Genomic DNA, 18,954 nt, shown 5'->3' on the forward strand with positions numbered 1-18,954 from the left:
AAAAAAAAAAAAAAAATAGACAATGCTCTACCTTCTCCGTGAGTATCAATCAAGTAAACCACCTTCTCCCTCATATGCCCAGTACTCAAAGTTGACCAAAAAAACAAATAGAAAAAAAAAAATATATATATATATTATTTTTTTTTGTGTGAATAAGGTTAGCCACAGGAGGAACTGACTAGTAAAGTATTTCAACATTAAAACAAAAAAAAAAAAAACATTACTAATAGAGAATCCAAGATTACACAATTAAACTCTGAAATCAAATCAATACTCTACCTTCTCCGTGAGTATCAATCAAGGAAACCACCTTCTCCCTCATATGCCACTCGACCCAGTACTCAAAGTTGACCCAAAAAATATAAGTTAGAATATGTAATTTTTTATAACTTTAGCCACATGAGTCAGTGACAAGTACTACAGTCTTACAACATTAACCACCTCAGCTCCCCTAGCTTGACTCCCTTAATGACCAGACCACTTTTTAATTTCATCTCCTTTTCTCCTCACTAATAGAGCTTTCATTTGGTGGTATTTCATTGCTGCTGACATGTCTACTTTTTTGATATTACCGTATTTTTTGCCCCATAAGACGCACTTTCCCCCCCCCAAAAAAATCGGGGGGAAATGCCCCTGCGTCTTATGGGGTGAATGCTGACAATTTAACATCGCTGGATGCGATGTAGAGTGAGCGGGGGCCGGGGGAGGGACTGGGAGGAGGAGCTGGGGGCCGGGAATAGCGGCGGGGCGGTGCAATCAATGTACTATAGCCCCGCCCCGCCGCTCCGGTATACTAATATTAAATGTCTTATTCAATTAAAATGTATTAGATATGCCCGCTCACTCCTAAATTGCTAATCGTACCTTACATCCTATTCCTAGGTTCTGTAATGCAGGCTGGGCGGGCGGCAGCGTAACTCCTTGATGTCACGTGCCTGCGCCGCCTACTTTATGAATGAAGCAGGCGGCGCAGGCAAGTGACGTCAGTGAGTGATGCGCCGGCCGCCCGGCCTGCATTACAGAACCTAGGAATAGGATGTAAGGTACTATTAGGAATTTAGGAGTGAGGGGGCATATCTAATACATTTTATTTGAATAAGACATTTAATATTAGTATACTGGGGGCGGCAGAGGCGGTGGCGGCGGGGGGGCGAGCTGATCCATGGATGGCACAGTTAAGGGGGGGGGGGTCTGTGGATGCCACTGTTATGGGCTGGGGGGGCTGTGGATGGCACTGTTATGGGGTGGGGGGGTCTGTGGATTGCACATATATAACAGTGCCATCCACAGAGCCCCCCCCCCCTTTAACAGTGCCATCCACAGATCCCCCCCTGTAACAGTGTGTCAGTCATCCACAGATCCCCGCATTACAGTGTCCGTCATCCACAGATCCCCCCCCATAACAGTGTCCGTCATCCACAGATCCCCCCCATAACAGTGTCCGTCATCCACAGATCCCCCCCATAACAGTGTCTGTCATCCACAGATCCCCCCCATAACAGTGTCTGTCATCCACAGATCCCCCCCATAACAGTGTCCGTCATCCACAGATCCCCTCCATAACAGTGTCCGTCATCCACAGATCCCCCCCCCATAACAGTGTCAGTCATCCACAGATCCCCCCTCATAACAGTGTCCGTCATCCACAGATCCCCCCCATAACAGTGTCCGTCATCCACAGATCCCCCCCATAACAGTGTCCGTCATCCACAGATCCCCCCCATAACAGTGTCTGTCATCCACAGATCCCCCCATAACAGTGTCTGTCATCCACAGATCCCCCCCATAACAGTGTCCGTCATCCACAGATCCCCCCCATAACAGTGTCCGTCATCCTCAGATCCCCCCATAACAGTGTCCGTCATCCACAGATCCCCCCCATAACAGTGTCCGTTATCCACAGATCCCCACCATAACAGTGTCCGTCATCCACAGATCCCCCCTGTAACAGTGTGTCAGTCATCCACAGATCCCCCCATAACAGTGTTCGTCATCCACAGATCCCCCCCCATAACAGTGTCCGTCATCCACAGATCCCCCCATAAGTGTCCGTCATCCACAGATCCCCCCATAACAGTGTCCGTCATCCACAGATCCCCCCCATAACAGTGTCCGTCATCCACAGATCCCCCCCATAACAGTGTCCGTCATCCACAGATCCCCCCCATAACAGTGTCCGTCATCCACAGATCCCCCCCATAACAGTGTCCGTCATCCACAGATCCCCCCATAACAGTGTCCATCATCCACAGATCCCCCCATAACAGTGTCCGTCATCCACAGATCCCCCCCATAACAGTGTCCGTCATCCACAGATCCCCTCCATAACAGTATCTGTCATCCACAGATCCCCCCATAACAGTGTCCTTCACAGATCCCCAGTAATAGTGCCACCCACAGACCACCATTAGTTCCAAACCCACCAAAAGCACACCTTTTGGTTAAAAATATTTTTTTTCTTATTTTCCTCCCCAAAAACCTAGGTGCATCTTATGGGCCGGTGCGTCTTATAGGGCGAAAAATACGGTAAATAATTTTCCGCTAACTTGTGCAAAAAAATAATAATATTCGATGAACTCGCCATGCTCCTCACGGAATACCTTGGGGTGTCTTCTTTCCAAAATGTGGTCACATGTGGGGTATTTATACTGCCCTGGCATTTTAGGGGCCCTAAAGCGTGAGAAGAAGTCTGGGATCCAAATGTCTAAAAATGTGAAATCCTAAAAGGTACTCATTGGAATTTGGGCCCTTTGCAAAAAAGTGTCACTCATGTGGTATCGCCGTACTCGGGAGAAGTATGGCAATGTGTTTTGGGGTGCATTTTTGCATATACCCATGCTGGGTGAGAGAAATATCTCTGTAAAATGACAACTTTGTATAAAAAAAAAAGTAAAAAGTTGTCATTTACAGAGATATTTTTCACACACAGTATGGATATAACACATTGCCCTACTTCTCCTGAGTGCGGCAATACCACATGTGTGACACATTTTGGCAGACTAGGTGTGCAAAGGGGCCCAAATACCATTGAGTACTTCTAGGATTTCACAGGCCATTTTTACACATTTGGATTACAAACTAGTTCTCACACTTTAGGGCATCTAAAATGCCCGGGCAGTATAAATACCCCACATGTGACCCCATTTTAGAAAGAAGACACCCAAAGGTATTCCATGAGGGGTATGGTGAGTTCATGTAAAATTTAATTTTTTGTCACAAGTTAGTGGAATATAAGACTTTGTAAGAAAAAAAAAATGCAATTTCCGCTAACTTATGACAAAAAATAAAAACTTCCATGAACTCACTATGCCCATCAGCAAATACCTTAGGGTGTCTACTTTCCGAAATGGGGTCATTTGTGGGGTGTTTCTACTGTCTGGGCATTGTAGAACCTCAGGAAACATGACAGGTGCTCAGAAAGTCAAAGTGCGTAAATTAATCTTTTGCACCATAGTTTGTAAACGTTATAACTTTTATCCAAACCAATAAATATACACTTATTGCATTTTTTTTTATTATCAAAGACATGTAGAACAATAAATTTAGTGAAAAATGTATACAGAAATGTACTTTTATATAACAGAAAGTGAAAAATTTCATTAAATAAATAAATAAAATTGGTCAGTTTTGATTACCGTATTTTTCGCCCTATAAGACGCACCGGCCCATAAGATGCACCTAGGTTTTTGGGGAGGAAAATAAGAAAAAAAAATATTTTTAACCAAAAGGTGTGCTTTTGGTGGGTTTGGAACTAATGGTGGTCTGTGGGTGGCACTATTACTGGGGATCTGTGAAGGACACTGTTATGGGGGGATCTGTGGATGACAGACACTGTTATGGGGGGGATCTGTGGATGACGGACACTGTTAGGGGGGGGGTCTGTGGATGACGGACACTGTTATGGGGGGGATCTGTGGATGACGGACACTGTTATGGGGGGGATCTGTGGATGACGGACACTGTTATGGGGGGATCTGTGGATGACGGACACTGTTATGGGGGGATCTGTGGATGACGGACACTGTTATGGGGGGGATCTGTGGATGACGGACACTGTTATGGGGGGGATCTGTGGATGACGGACACTGTTATGGGGGGGATCTGTGGATGACGGACACTTATGGGGGGATCTGTGGATGACGGACACTTATGGGGGGATCTGTGGATGACGGACACTGTTATGGGGGGGATCTGTGGATGACGGACACTGTTATGGGGGGGATCTGTGGATGACGGACACTGTTATGGGGGGATCTGTGGATGACGGACACTGTTATGGGGGGGATCTGTGGATGACGGACACTGTTATGGGGGGGAATCTGTGGATGATGGACACTATTATGGGGGGATCTGTGGATGACGGACACTGTTATGGGGGGATCTGTGGATGACGGACACTGTTATGGGGGGGATCTGTGGATGACGGACACTGTTATGGGGGGATCTGTGGATGACGGACACTGTTATGGGGGGGGATCTGTGGATGACGGACACTGTTATGGGGGGATCTGTGGATGACGGACACTGTTATGGGGGGAACTGTGGATGACGGACACTGTTATGGGGGGGGATCTGTGGATGACGGACACTGTTATGGGGGGGATCTGTGGATGACGGACACTATTATGGGGGGATCTGTGGATGACGGACACTGTTATGGGGGGGATCTGTGGATGACTGACACTGTTATGGGGGGGGATCTGTGGATGACGGACACTGTAATGCGGGGATCTGTGGATGACTGACACACTGTTAAAGGGGGGGGGATCTGTGGATGGCACTGTTAAAGGGGGGGGATCTGTGGATAGCACTGTTATATATGTGTCATCCACAGACCCCCCACCCCATAACAGTGCCATCCACAGCCCCCCAGCCCATAACAGTGGCATCCACAGACCCCCCCCCCTTAACTGTGCCATCCACGGATCAGCTCACCCCCCCCGCCGCCGCCCCCAGTATACTAATATTAAATGTCTTATTCAAATAAAATGTATTAGATATGCCCCCTCACTCCTAAATTCCTAATAGTACCTTACATCCTATTCCTAGGTTCTGTAATGCAGGCCGGGCGGCCGGCGCGTCACTCACTGACGTCACTTGCCTGCGCCGCCTGCTTCATTCATAAAGTAGGCGGCGCAGGCACGTGACATCAAGGAGTTACGCTGCCGCCCGCCCAGCCTGCATTACAGAACCTAGGAATAGGATGTAAGGTACGATTAGCAATTTAGGAGTGAGGGGGCATATCTAATACATTTTAATTGAATAAGACATTTAATATTAGTATACCGGAGCGGCGGGGCGGGGCTATAGTACATTGATTGCACCGCCCCGCCGCTATTCCCGGCCCCCAGCTCCTCCTCCCAGTCCCTCCCCCGGCCCCCGCTCACTCTACATCGCATCCAGCGATGTTAAATTGTCAGCATTCACCCCATAAGACGCAGGGGCATTTCCCCCCGATTTTTTTGGGGGGGGGGAAAGTGCGTCTTATGGGGCGAAAAATACGGTAATATCAAAAAAGTAGACATGTCAGCAGCAATGAAATACCACCAAATGAAAGCTCTATTAGTGAGGAGAAAAGGAGATGAAATTAAAAAGTGGTCTGGTCATTAAGGGAGTCAAGCTAGGGGAGCTGAGGTGGTTAAGGTACGATTAGCAATTTAGGAGTGAGGGGGCATATCTAATACATTTTAATTGAATAAGACATTTAATATTAGTATACCGGAGCGGCGGGGCGGGGCTATAGTACATTGATTGCACCGCCCCGCCGCTATTCCCGGCCCCCAGCTCCTCCTCTCAGTCCCTCCCCCGGCCCCGCTCACTCTACATCGCATCCAGCGATGTTAAATTGTCAGCATTCGCCCCATAAGACGCAGGGGCATTTCCCCCCGATTTTTTTGGGGGGGGAAAAGTGCGTCTTATGGGGCGAAAAATACGGTATTATTTTTTCGTACAAAGTCTCATATTCCACTAACTTGTGACAAAAAATAAAATTTTACATGAACTCGCCATGCCCCTCAGCGAATACCTTGGGGTGTCTTCTTTCCAAAATTGGGTCATTTGTGGGGTGTTTGTACTGCCCTGGCATTTGAGGGTCTCCACAATCATTACATGTATGGCCAGCATTAGAAGTTTCTGCTATTCTCCTTATATTGAGCATACGGGTAATGAGATTATTTTTTTTGTCCGTTCAGCCTCTGGACTGAAATAAAAAATAAACGGCACAGATTTCTTAATTCGCATCGATCAATGATGATGAATAAATCTCTGCCAAAAAATGTGCAAAAAAAAAAAAAAAAGAGGAGAAAGGCGTCTGCCAGGACATAGGAGCTCCGCCTAACATCCATACCCACTTAGCTTGTATGCCCTGGCAAACCCGATTTCTTCATTCACATAAATTGATGTGGATGAATAAATCATTGCCAGACTTTTTTATATTTTTTATATACAAAGTGTTTGCCAAAGCACATGAACACCACCGCCCCCTCAGCTCATAAGCCTTGGCAAACGTACCTTTCTTTACTGCAGAGAAGAAATCTCGTCGTGCAGCGCCGCATACACCGACTTTTGTGTAATCTGACAGCAGCGCAATGCTTCTGTCAGAATGCACATCAGTGCTGCAGCTGGTGGCAGCAACGCAATAAATTTATTAACATTAACTTTATATAACATTTGAAACAGAACATTCACTTTTATAAACTTTATTTAACTTTTGGAACATTAACTTGGACGGGTTTCCACCGGAAAGACTGGGCATAAAAGCTTCCCGGGTTGGCGGCTATAAATTGAGTGGCAAATCGGTTTGTTACTGCCACGACTAAGTCCAAGAGCTCCGCAGTCAAGAACAGCTCAAAAAAAATCCCAGGGCCGAACCGATCTGAGCTGTCTCAACCCGAACTCCAGACCGGGCGGTGAAAGGGGGAACTACTGGTGCGGCTGAAGTTGGGGGCTGCCAATCAGGGTTTGCCAGCACCTCAGGGATTCTAGAGGCTCTACGGGGCTGTCTGTGCGGTGGCTGCGACGGGGGAACTACTGCACGTGCCACAGTACCAGCTTCAACTGCCCTTCTGGTGCTTGCCACTTCACCATGTTGTACGGCAGTGCTGGTACTAGGTCCAGGATGGGCTGCGCTGCATGGGATATGCATAAGGCCATCCTTCATATAAGATAGGGCCAGGGGCTATCCATAGTACTTAGTATATTGGGCAGACTAGATGGGCCAAATGGTTCTTATCTGCCGACACATTCTATGTTTCTATGCCTCACCACGTAATCCGACAGTGCCAGCCCCACTCTGCTGCCCTTGAAGCGGATCCTGTGCAACCTGTGGTCTAGCAACACTGGCCGGGTACGCTTGGTGGTATCAGGGACCTCAACCTCCTCGTACGAACTTTGTGTCAGACTGCCACTGCTTTCTACAGGTTCATAGTCTGACCCGCTAGATTAGTCAGATGAGGGTTCCCATTCCTCATCCGACTGGGTCAGAAGCCTGTAGGCCTCTTCAGAAGAATACCCCCTGTTTGACATTTGGACTACTAAATTTAGTTGGATGGAGTTGAGCTTGACTCCATCCTCAACCCGAAAAGGCCCCACAAGCTCATCTTTGATGATACCAGCCCAAACCAGTACTCCACCTCCACCTTGCTGGCGTCTGAGTCGGACTGGAGCTCTCTGCCCTTTACCAATCCAGCCACGGGCTCATCCATCTGGCCCATCAAGACTCACTCTCATTTCATCAGTCCATAAAACCTTAGAAAAATCAGTCTTGAGATATTTCTTGGCCCAGTCTTGACGTTTCAGCTTGTGTGTCTTGTTCAGTGGTGGTCGTCTTTCAGCCTTTCTTACCTTGGCCATGTCTCTGAGTATTGCACACCTTGTGCTTTTGGGCACTCCAGTGATGTTGCAGCTCTGAAATATGGCCAAACTGGTGGCAAGTGGCATATTGGCAGCTGCACGCTTGACTTTTCTCAGTTCATGGGCAGTTATTTTGCGCCTTGGTTTTTCCACGCGCTTCTTGCGACCCTGTTGACTATTTTGAATGAAACGCTTGATTGTTCGATGATCACGCTTCAGAAGCTTTGCAATTTTAAGAGTGCTGCATCCCTCTGCAAGATATCTCACTATTTTTGACTTTTCTGAGCCTGTCAAGTCCTTCTTTTGACCCATTTTGCCAAAGGAAAATAATTATGCACACCTGATATAGGGTGTTGATGTCATTAGACCACACCCCTTCTCATTACAGAGATGCACATCACCTAATATGCTTAATTGGTAGTAGGCTTTCGAGCCTATACAGCTTGGAGTAAGACAACATGCATAAAGAGGATGATGTGGTCAAAAAACTAATTTGCCTAATAATTCTGCACTCCCTGTATAGTCGTGTACAAGAGTCCAAAAGGTGTGGTCCGTGATCAGAGCTGAAACCGGACAAAATTGTGAAGGAGATACGGTCACAGTGTAAGCAGTGTGTAGGAGATACGGTCACAGTGTAAGAAGTGTGTAGGTGATACAGTCACGGGGTAAGCAGTGTGTAGGAGATACGGTCACAGTGTAAGCAGTGTGTAGGAGATACGGTCACAGTGTAAGCAGTGTATAGGTGATACGGTCACGGTAAGCAGTGTGTAGGAGATACGGTCACGGTGTAAGGCTACTTTCACACTTGCGTTCGGAGCGGATACGTCTGGTATCTGCACAGACGGATCCGCACCTATAATGCAAACGCTTAGATCCGTTCAGAACGGATCCGTTTGCATTACCATGAACAAAAAACGGATCCGTGCAAACTGATCCGTTTTGACGTTACATTTAAAGTCAATGGGGGACGGATCCGTTTGAAAATTGAGCCATACTGTGTCAACTTCAAACGGATCCGTCCCCATTGACTTACATTGTAAGTCTGGACGGATCCGTTTGCCTCCGCACGGCCAGGCGGACACCCGAACGCTGCAAGCTGCGTTCAGGTGTCCGCCTGCTGAGTGGAGCGGAGGACAAACGCTGCCAGACTGATGCATTCCGAGCGGATCCACTCAAATGCATTGGGGCCGTGCGGATCCGTTCGGGGCCGCTTGTGAGAGCCTTCAAACGGAACTCACAAGCGGAGCCCCGAACGCAAGTGTGAAAGTAGCCTAAGCAGTGTGTAGGTGATACAGTTACGGTGTAAGCAGTGTGTAGGTGATACAGTCACGGTGTAAGCAGTGTGTAGGTGATACAGTCACGGTGTAAGCAGTGTGTAGGTGATACAGTCACTGTGTAAGCAGTGTGTAGGAGATACGGTCACGGTGTAAGCAGTGTGTAAGTGATACAGTCACGGTGTAAGCAGTGTGTAGGTGATACGGTCACAGTGTAAGCAGTGTGTAGGAGATACGGTCGTTTAATTCTCCATTGTCACAGTATTTATAGTTACCTAATCAGTATTAATTACAGTCACTCACATTGGTTGAATTGGCACATGGATACACATGTGAGCAGTAACGCCACGTCAAGGCTTCAACCCTTGTTACTGACCAATCACACACCATGCTTTTCATTCATACGCATTTGGTATTCCAGATGTTTTGGACTACACCTCCCATAATACTTTACCAGCATGATGGGAGATGTAATTCACAGCATGTGGACGGCCTATGGTTGCCAACCTCTGAACTCGCGGTGATCACGTACACAATGCTGGAGCAGCTTGTCACGTGTCAGATGCCCCTTCAATGCTCCAGCCAGGGCACAGGCCTCAAACATGGGCTTCTTCATTCGACTTCAGGTACTTCGTGTTCCATATAAGAACATGCTGGTCAGAGTTGTGACACAAAAAAAGGAAAAATTAAAATGGTTAGAGCAAATGGCAGAACAGACGCAGTGCATGCAGACTGAAGGTCCACATGTATACAGCAGACGGTGATTACAGAATCCAGTGAGCGACGGATTTGGTGGCAGATGTGTCCCTCTGGATGGGGGGCAGCTTCTCATCCTTCTCCAAGTGACGAGATGGCTGCAGTTTCGTAGCAAAAAACATGCCATGGCATAGGAGATATAGGGAATTTTTTTTATTTTTTGTTAAAATAGGGTTGTACACATCTAACACACAGGCCACATGTGCTGCACAGCTCCACATCTAACACACAGCCCACAAATATAATACACTGCCCCCCCAAATATGCTGCACATACATCCCCCAATATACCGTACCGCACAGACAGACCCCATATACTGCGCAGACAGCCCCCCCATATACCTTGCAGAAAGGCCCCCCCTATATAATGCACAGACAGCACCTCATATACTGCACAGACCTCCCTATATAATGTACCGACACCCCCCCATATAATGCACAGACATCCCCCCATATAATGCACAGACATACCCAGAATATACTACGGAGACACCCCCGAATAGAATGTGAAGACACCCCGCATATACTGCACAGACCTTCCTATATAATGCACAGACACCCCCCCATATACTGTGCAGACAGCCCCCCCATATACTGTGCAGACAGCCCCCCCATATACTGTGCAGACAGCCCCCCCATATACTGCGCAGACAGCCCCCCATATACTGCGCAGACAGCACCTCATATAATGTGCAGACAGCCCCCCCATATAATGCGCAGACAGCCCCCCCATATACTGCACAGACAGCCCCCCATATACTGCGCAGACAGCCCCCCCATATACTGCGCAGACAGAACCTCATGTACCGCGCAGACAGCCCCCCTTATACTTAGCAGACAGCCCCCCCATATACTGCACAGACATCACCTCATATACTGCAAATACCTCCCTATATAATGCACAGACACCCCCCCATATAATGAGCAGACACCCCCCTAATATACATCACAGACAGCCCCCCATATACTGCGCAGACAGCCCCCCAATATACATCACAGACAGCCCCCCCCCCCCCATATAATAGAACCTATATATAAGAGGACAATCAATCAAGAAACAATATGAGAATACAGGGAGTGCAGAATTATTAGGCAAATGAGTATTTTGACCACATCATCCTCTTTATGCATGTTGTCTTACTCCAAGCTGTATAGGCTCGAAAGCCTACTACCAATTAAGCATATTAGGTGATGTGCATCTCTGTAATGAGAAGGGGTGTGGTCTAATGACATCAACACCCTATATCAGGTGTGCATAATTATTAGGCAACTTCCTTTCCTTTGGCAAAATGGGTCAAAAGAAGGACTTGACAGGCTCAGAAAAGTCAAAAATAGTGAGATATCTTGCAGAGGGATGCAGCACTCTTAAAATTGCAAAGCTTCTGAAACGTGATCATCGAACAATCAAGCGTTTCATTCAAAATAATCAACAGGGTCGCAAGAAGCGTGTGGAAAAACCAAGGCGCAAAATAACTGCCCATGAACTGAGAAAAGTCAAGCGTGCAGCTGCCAAGATGCCACTTGCCACCAGTTTGGCCATATTTCAGAGCTGCAACATCACTGGAGTGCCCAAAGCACAAGGTGTGCAATACTCAGAGACATAGCCAAGGTAAGAAAGGCTGAAAGACGACCACCACTGAACAAGACACACAAGCTGAAACGTCAAGACTGGGCCAAGAATATCTCAAGACTGATTTTTCTAAGGTTTTAAGGACTGATGAAATGAGAGTGAGTCTTGATGGGCCAGATGGATGGGCCCGTGGCTGGATTGGTAAAGGGCAGAGAGCTCCAGTCCGACTCAGACGCCAGCAAGGTGGAGGTGGAGTACTGGTTTGGGCTGGTATCATCAAAGATGAGCTTGTGGGGCCTTTTCAGGTTGAGGATGGAGTCAAGCTCAACTCCCAGTCCTACTGCCAGTTTCTGGAAGACACCTTCTTCAAGCAGTGGTACAGGAAGAAGTCTGCATCCTTCAAGAAAAACATGATTTTCATGCAGGACAATGCTCCATCACACGCGTCCAAGTACTCCACAGCATGGCTGGCAAGAAAGGGTATAAAAGAAGAAAATCTAATGACATGGCCTACTTGTTCACCTGATCTGAACCCCATTGAGAACCTGTGGTCCATCATCAAATGTGAGATTTACAAGGAGGGAAAACAGTACACCTCTCTGAACAGTGTCTGGGAGGCTGTGATTGCTGCTGCACGCAATGTTGATGGTGAACAGATCAAAACACTAACAGAATCCATGGATGGCAGGCTTTTGAGTGTCCTTGCAAAGAAAGGTGGCTATATTGGTCACTGATTTGTTTTTGTTTTGTTTTTGAATGTCAGAAATGTATATTTGTGAATGTTGAGATGTTATATTGGTTTCACTGGTAAAAATAAATAATTGAAATGGGTATATATTTGTTTTTTGTTAAGTTGCCTAATAATTATGCACAGTAATAGTCACCTGCACACACAGATATCCCCCTAAAATAGCTGAAACTAAAAACAAACTAAAAACTACTTCCAAAAATATTCAGCTTTGATATTAATGAGTTTTTTGGGTTCATTGAGAACATGGTTGTTGTTCAATAATAAAATTAATACTCAAAAATACAACTTGCCTAATAATTCTGCACTCCCTGTATACAGCTTTCATATTCTGTTACAAAAAAATCTACTTTTTGGGCAATCTAAAATATCTGTAGTCAGTGTGCAATTTAAGATAGAAATACATCCATAATTTTCTGGGGTTTGAAAAACACCGTTTTTTTTTACAAAAAACACAATTTCCAGGGCTTGCAGCATCAGCACATGTGAAATTACAGGCTTATATACTGCTGTCAAATTCAGTTGTTAAACAAACACTTGTTTGGGCACAAAAAAAATTGTTGGCAGCCTTTGATGCTGATGTCATTGTAAGATACACCCTTAATACATTTAGGTTACATTCAGAGATTGTAAATACTGCCATTTAGTGCAAAAATATTGAATTCAGGCCTACACTGGTTCAGGCCCTGTGAAATACACCCTCTACATACAGGGGTTTAAATAGGAATGTGAAAAACAGCGATTTGATATACAGCCATTTAGTGCAAATAAATATTTACTTCAGGCCTACACTGGTTCAGACCATATAAGATACCCCCCTCTACATACAGGGGTTTGAATCCGGCATTAGAAAAAAAGCCATTTTAAATGCAGCCATTTTGGGCAAAGAAATATTGAATTCAGGCCTACACTGGTTCAGACTGTGTGAGATACCCCCTCTACATACAGGGGTTTGAATCAGGAATTAGAAATACAGCCATTTTAAGCAAATAAATATTTACTTCAGGCCTACACTAGTTCAGACCGTGTGAGATACTCCCTCTACATTCAGGGGTTTGATTCAGGGATTTGAAATACAGCCATTTGAAATACAGCCAATTTGCGCAAAGAAATATTTGCTTTAGGCTTACACTGGTTCAGAATGTGTGAGATACCCCCTCTAAATACAGGGGTTTGAATCAGGGATTTAAAATACAGCCATTTTGGGCAAAGAAATATTGAATTCAGGCCTTCACTGGTTCAGACCGTGTGAGATACTCGATCTACATACAGGGGTCTGAAATACAGCCATTTGAAATACAGCTATTTTGTGCAAAGATATATTTACTTCAGGCCTACACTGGTTTAGACCGTGTCAGATACCCCCTCTACATACAGGAGTTTGAATCAGGGATTTGAAATACAGCCATTTGAAATATAGCCATTTTGTGCAAAGATATATTTACTTCATGCCTACACTGGCTCAGGGCCTATGAGAAACTCCCTCTACATACAGGGGTTTGATTCAGGGATTTGAAATACAGCCATTTTAAATGCAGCCAATTTATTTTAAATGCAGACATTTTGGGCAAATAAATATTTACTTAAGGCCCACACTGGTTCAGGCCCTTTGAGATACCCCCTCTACATACAGGGGTTTAAATCAGGGATTTGAAATACAGCCATTTTAAATGCAGTCATTTTGAGCAAAGAAATATTTAATTCAGGCTTGCACTGGTTCAGGATCTGTGAGAAACTTACTCTACATACAGGGGGTTGATTCAGGGATTTGAAATACAGCCATTTGAAATATAGCCATTTTGTGCAAAGATATATTTACTTCAGGCCTACACTGGTTCAGGCCCCGTGAGATACTCAATCTACATACAGGGGTTTAATTCAGGGATTTGAAATACAACCATTTGGAAAACAGCCATTTTGTGCAAAGATATATTTACTTCAGGCCTACACTGGTTCAGACCGTGTGGGATACCCCCTCTACATACATGGGTTTGAATCAGGGATTTGAAATACAGCCATTTAAAATACAGCCATTTTGGGCAAATAAATATTTACTTCAAGCCTACAACGGTTCAAGCCCTGTGTGATACTCACTCTAGATACAGGGGTTTGATTCAGGGATTTGAAATACAACCATTTTAAATACAGCCATTTTGGGCAAAGAAATATTGAATTCAGGCCTACACTGGTTCAGACCGTGTAAGATATCCCCCCTACATACAGGGGTTTGAATCAGGGATTTGAAATAAAGCCATTTTAAATACAGCCATTTTGTGCAAAGATATATTTACTTCAGGCCTACACTGGTTCAGGCCCTGTAAGATACTCCTTCTACATACAGGGGTTTGATTTAGGGAATTGAAATACAGTCATTTGAAATTAAGCCATTTCGTGCAAAGATATATTTATTTCAGGCCTACACTGGTTCAGACCATGTGAGAACTCCTCTACATACAGGGGTTTGAAATACAGCCATTTCAAACACAGCCATTTTTTGCAAATAAATATTTATTTCAGGCCTAAAATGGTTCAGGCCCTGTGAGATACTCCCTCTACATACAGGGGTTTGATTCAGGGATTTTAAATACAGCTATTTTGGGCAAAGAAATATTGAATTCAGGCCTACACTGTTTCAGACCTTTTGAGATACTCCCTCTTCATACAGGGGTTTGATTCAGGGATTTGAAATACAGCCATTTTAAATACAGCCAAATTGTGCAAAAAAAATATTGACTTCAGACCTACACTGGTTCAGGCCCTATGAGATACACACTCTACATACAGGGGTTTGATTCAGGGATTTGAAATACAGCCATTTTGTGCAAAGATATATTTACTTCAGGCCTACACTGGTTCAGACCGTGTGAGATACCCCCTCTACATACAGAGGTTTGAATCAGAGATTTGAAATACAGCCGTTTTAAATACAGCCTTTTAGTGCGAAGATATATTTACTTTAGTCCTACACTGGTTCAAACCGTGTGAGATACCCACTCTACATACAGGGGTTTTATTCAGAGTTTTGAAATACAGCCATTTGAAATATAGCCATTTTGTGCAAGGATATATTTGCTTCAGGCCTACACTGGTTCAGGCCCTGTGAGATACTCCCTCTACATAAAGGGGTTTGAATCAAGAATTTGAAATACATCCATTTTGTGCAAAGATACATTTACTTCAGGCCTACACTGGTTCAGACCGTGTGAGATACCCCCTCTACATACAGGTGTTTGAATCAGGAATTTAAAATATAGCCATTTGAAATACAGCCATTTTGGGCAAATAAATATTGAATTCAGTCCTACACTGGTTCAGACCGTGTGAGATACTCACTCTACATACAGAGGTTTGAATCAGGGATTTGAAATACAGCCATTTTGTGCAAAGATATAATTTTTTCAGGCCTACACTGGTACAGATTGTGTCAGATATCCCCTCTACATACAGGGGTTTGAATAAGGGATTTGAAATGCAGCCATTTGAAATATAGCCATTTTGTGCAAAGATATATTTACAAACCGGATTCCAAAAAAGTTGGGACACTATACAAATCGTGAATAAAAACTGAATGCAATGATGTGGAGGTGCCAACTTCTAATATGTTATTCAGAATAGAACATAAATCACGGAACAAAAGTTTAAACTGAGAAAATGTACCATTTTAAGGGAAAAATATGTTCAATCAGAATTTCATGGTGTCAACAAATCCCCAAAAAGTTGGGACAAGGCCATTTTCACCACTGTGTGGCATCTCCCCTTCTTCTTACAACACTCAACAGACGTCTGGGGACCGAGGAGACCAGTTTCTTAAGTTTAGAAATAGGAATGCTCTCCCATTCTTGTCTAATACAGGCCTCTAACTGTTCAATTGTCTTGGGCCTTCTTTGTTGCACCTTCCTCTTTATGATGCGCCAAATGTTCTCTATAGTTGAAAGATCTGGACTGCAGACTGGCCATTTTAGTACCCGGATCCTTCTCCTACGCAGCTATGATGTTGTGATTGATGCAGAATGTGGTCTGGCATTATCTTGTTGAAAAATGCAGGGTCTTCCCTGAAAGAGATGACGTCTGGATGGGAGCATATGTTGTTCTAGAACCTGAATATATTTTTCTGCATTTTTCTGCATTCTGCATTCTACACACACTCATGCAACCCCATACCATCAGAGATGCAGGCTTCTGAACTGAGCGTTGATAACAACTTGGGTTGTCCTTGTCCTCTTTGGTCCGGATGACATGGCGTCCCAGATTTCCAAAAAGAACTTTGAATCGTGACTCGTCTGACCACAGAACAGTCTTCCATTTTGCCACACTCCATTTTAAATGATCCCTGGCCCAGTGAAAACGCCTGAGCTTGCTTAGAAATGGCTTCTTCTTTGCACTGTAGAGTTTCAGCTGGCAACGGCGGATGGCACGGTGGATTGTGTTCACTGGAAGTATTCCTGTGCCCATTCTGTGATTTCCTTTACAGTAGCATTCCTGTTTGTGGTGCAGTGTCGTTTAAGGGCCCGGAGATCACAGGCATCCAGTATGGTTTTATGACCTTGACCCTTACGCACAGAGATTGTTCCAGATTCTCTGAATCTTTGGATGATGTTATGCACAGTTGATGATGATAGATGCAAAGTCTTTGCAATTTTTTGCTGGGTAACACCTTTCAGATATTGCTCCACTATCTTTCTGTGCAACATTGTGGGAATTGGTGATCCTCTACCCATCTTGACTTCTGAGAGACACTGCCACTCTGAGAAGCTCTTTTTATACCCAATCATGTTGCCAATTGACCTAATTAGTGTTAATTGGTCTTCCAGCTCTTCGTTATGCTCAAATTTACATTTTCCAGCCTCTTATTGCTACTTGTCCCAACTTTTTGGGGATTTGTTGACACCGTGAAAATTTGAATCAACGTATTTTTCCTTTAAAATGATACATTTACTCGGATTAAACGTTTGATCTGTCATCTACGTTCTATTACAAATAAAATATTGACATTTGCCATTTCCACATCATTGCATTCAGTTTTTATTCACAATTTGTTTAGTGTCCCAACTTTTTGGGAATCCGGTTTGTACTTCAGGCCTACACTGGCTAAGGCCCTGTGAGATACTCCCTCTACATACAAAGGTTTAATTCAGGGATTTGAAATACAGCCATTTTAAATGCAGCCAATTTATACAAAGAAATATTTACTTCAGGCCTACACCGGTTCAGGATCTGTGAGATACTCACTCTGCATACAGGGGTTTGATTCAGGGATTTGAATTGCAGCCATTTGAAATACAGCCATTTTGTGCAAAGATATTTTTACTTCAGGCCTACTCTGGTTCAGGCCCTGTAAGAAACCCCTTCTACATACAGGGGTTTGAAACAGGTATTCGAAATACAACCATTTGAAATACAGCCATTTTGTGCAAATATATATTTGTGGTCAAGGGGGAGTGTAGAACAAAGGAGGAGAAACTGGGCACGGTAGGACCTAACTTGGCTAGTGGTGTGCCTTTAGCCATGTGACGCGGGTAGCCAAAAAAGGGGGCTAAACCCAGGGAGTCTGAGCTAAGAGTGAGATTGTAAATGAAGGAGGGTAGGGTGGGGCACCTGCGCAATGCCAACACCTGGCGGAGGCCGTGCGGCCGGCTAAATACCCTACGCCCCTCCCACAAATGCAGGCTGGGAATCCAGCCTGCCATACTTGTGGTCAAGGCTCCGGGGGGAGTGTAGAACGAAGGAGGAGAAACTGGGCACGGTAGGACCTAACTTGGCTAGTGGTGTGCCTTTAGCCATGTGATGCGGGTAGCCAAAAAAGGGGGCTAAACCCAGGGAGTCTGAGCTAAGAGTGAGACTGTAAATGAAGGAGGGTAGGGTGGGGCACCTGCACAATGCCGACACCTGGGGGAGGCCGTGCGGCCGGCTAAATACCCTACGCCCCTCCCACAAATGCAGGCTGGGAATCCAGCCTGCCATACTTGTGGTCAAGGCTCCGGGGGGAGTGTAGAACGAAGGAGGAGAAACTGGGCACGGTAGGACCTAACTTGGCTAGTGGTGTGCCTTTAGCCATGTGATGCGGGTAGCCAAAAAAGGGGGCAAAAACATGGATTTAGGCAGTTTATTGTTTGAGAATTACAAAACCAAACTGGAAAAGGCTTTGGCAATCTCGACCCGTGGATGTGGGATGTAACGGGAAAAACATGAAGATTGCCACCGTCCCATCTTTCGTATGACGTGAGCGGGAACGCCATGTTTGGAAGCTGCAGACGCGGCCCCTATTCGGAAAGAGTGTCTGGAGATGGAGGCAGCGTGGAACCCCAGACCCGAAATTATGGAACGAATGTGCCTGATGAACTGCGCGGATGTCAGTGAAAGCACGGGAAAAGGCAGTAAGAGGCTGTCGGGAGTTCTCTCGTGGAGAGTGGAGAGCAGCTGATTAAGCACTAACACTGGGCACCAAGGATTGGACGAATTGAAGTACTCGATCTGTACCGGTGGACCGACTTGGGAGGTTTTGGAGGAAAGTAGAGAGAAGGTGAAGTGGTCTGAACTACGACGGAGCTGACTGATTGCTGGCCCTGGATTCTGGGCTGAGGTGCAGCAGAATTCCCCAGGCCTGAGGAACCCATAGAAGCTGAGGTAGAGGGCAGCTTTGAGGATCAAACTTCTGAAAGGGCCAAAAGGACTGCCATCTAGGGCGGCAGATATTTTTTGGAATAAATCCCCTGTAACTGGTTGTCTGGTGGGAGTGGAAGGAGAAGAGAGCTTCTG

The sequence above is a fragment of the Bufo gargarizans genome, chromosome 5, assembly GCF_014858855.1.
Source record: "Bufo gargarizans isolate SCDJY-AF-19 chromosome 5, ASM1485885v1, whole genome shotgun sequence".
Classification (NCBI taxonomy): domain Eukaryota; kingdom Metazoa; phylum Chordata; class Amphibia; order Anura; family Bufonidae; genus Bufo; species Bufo gargarizans.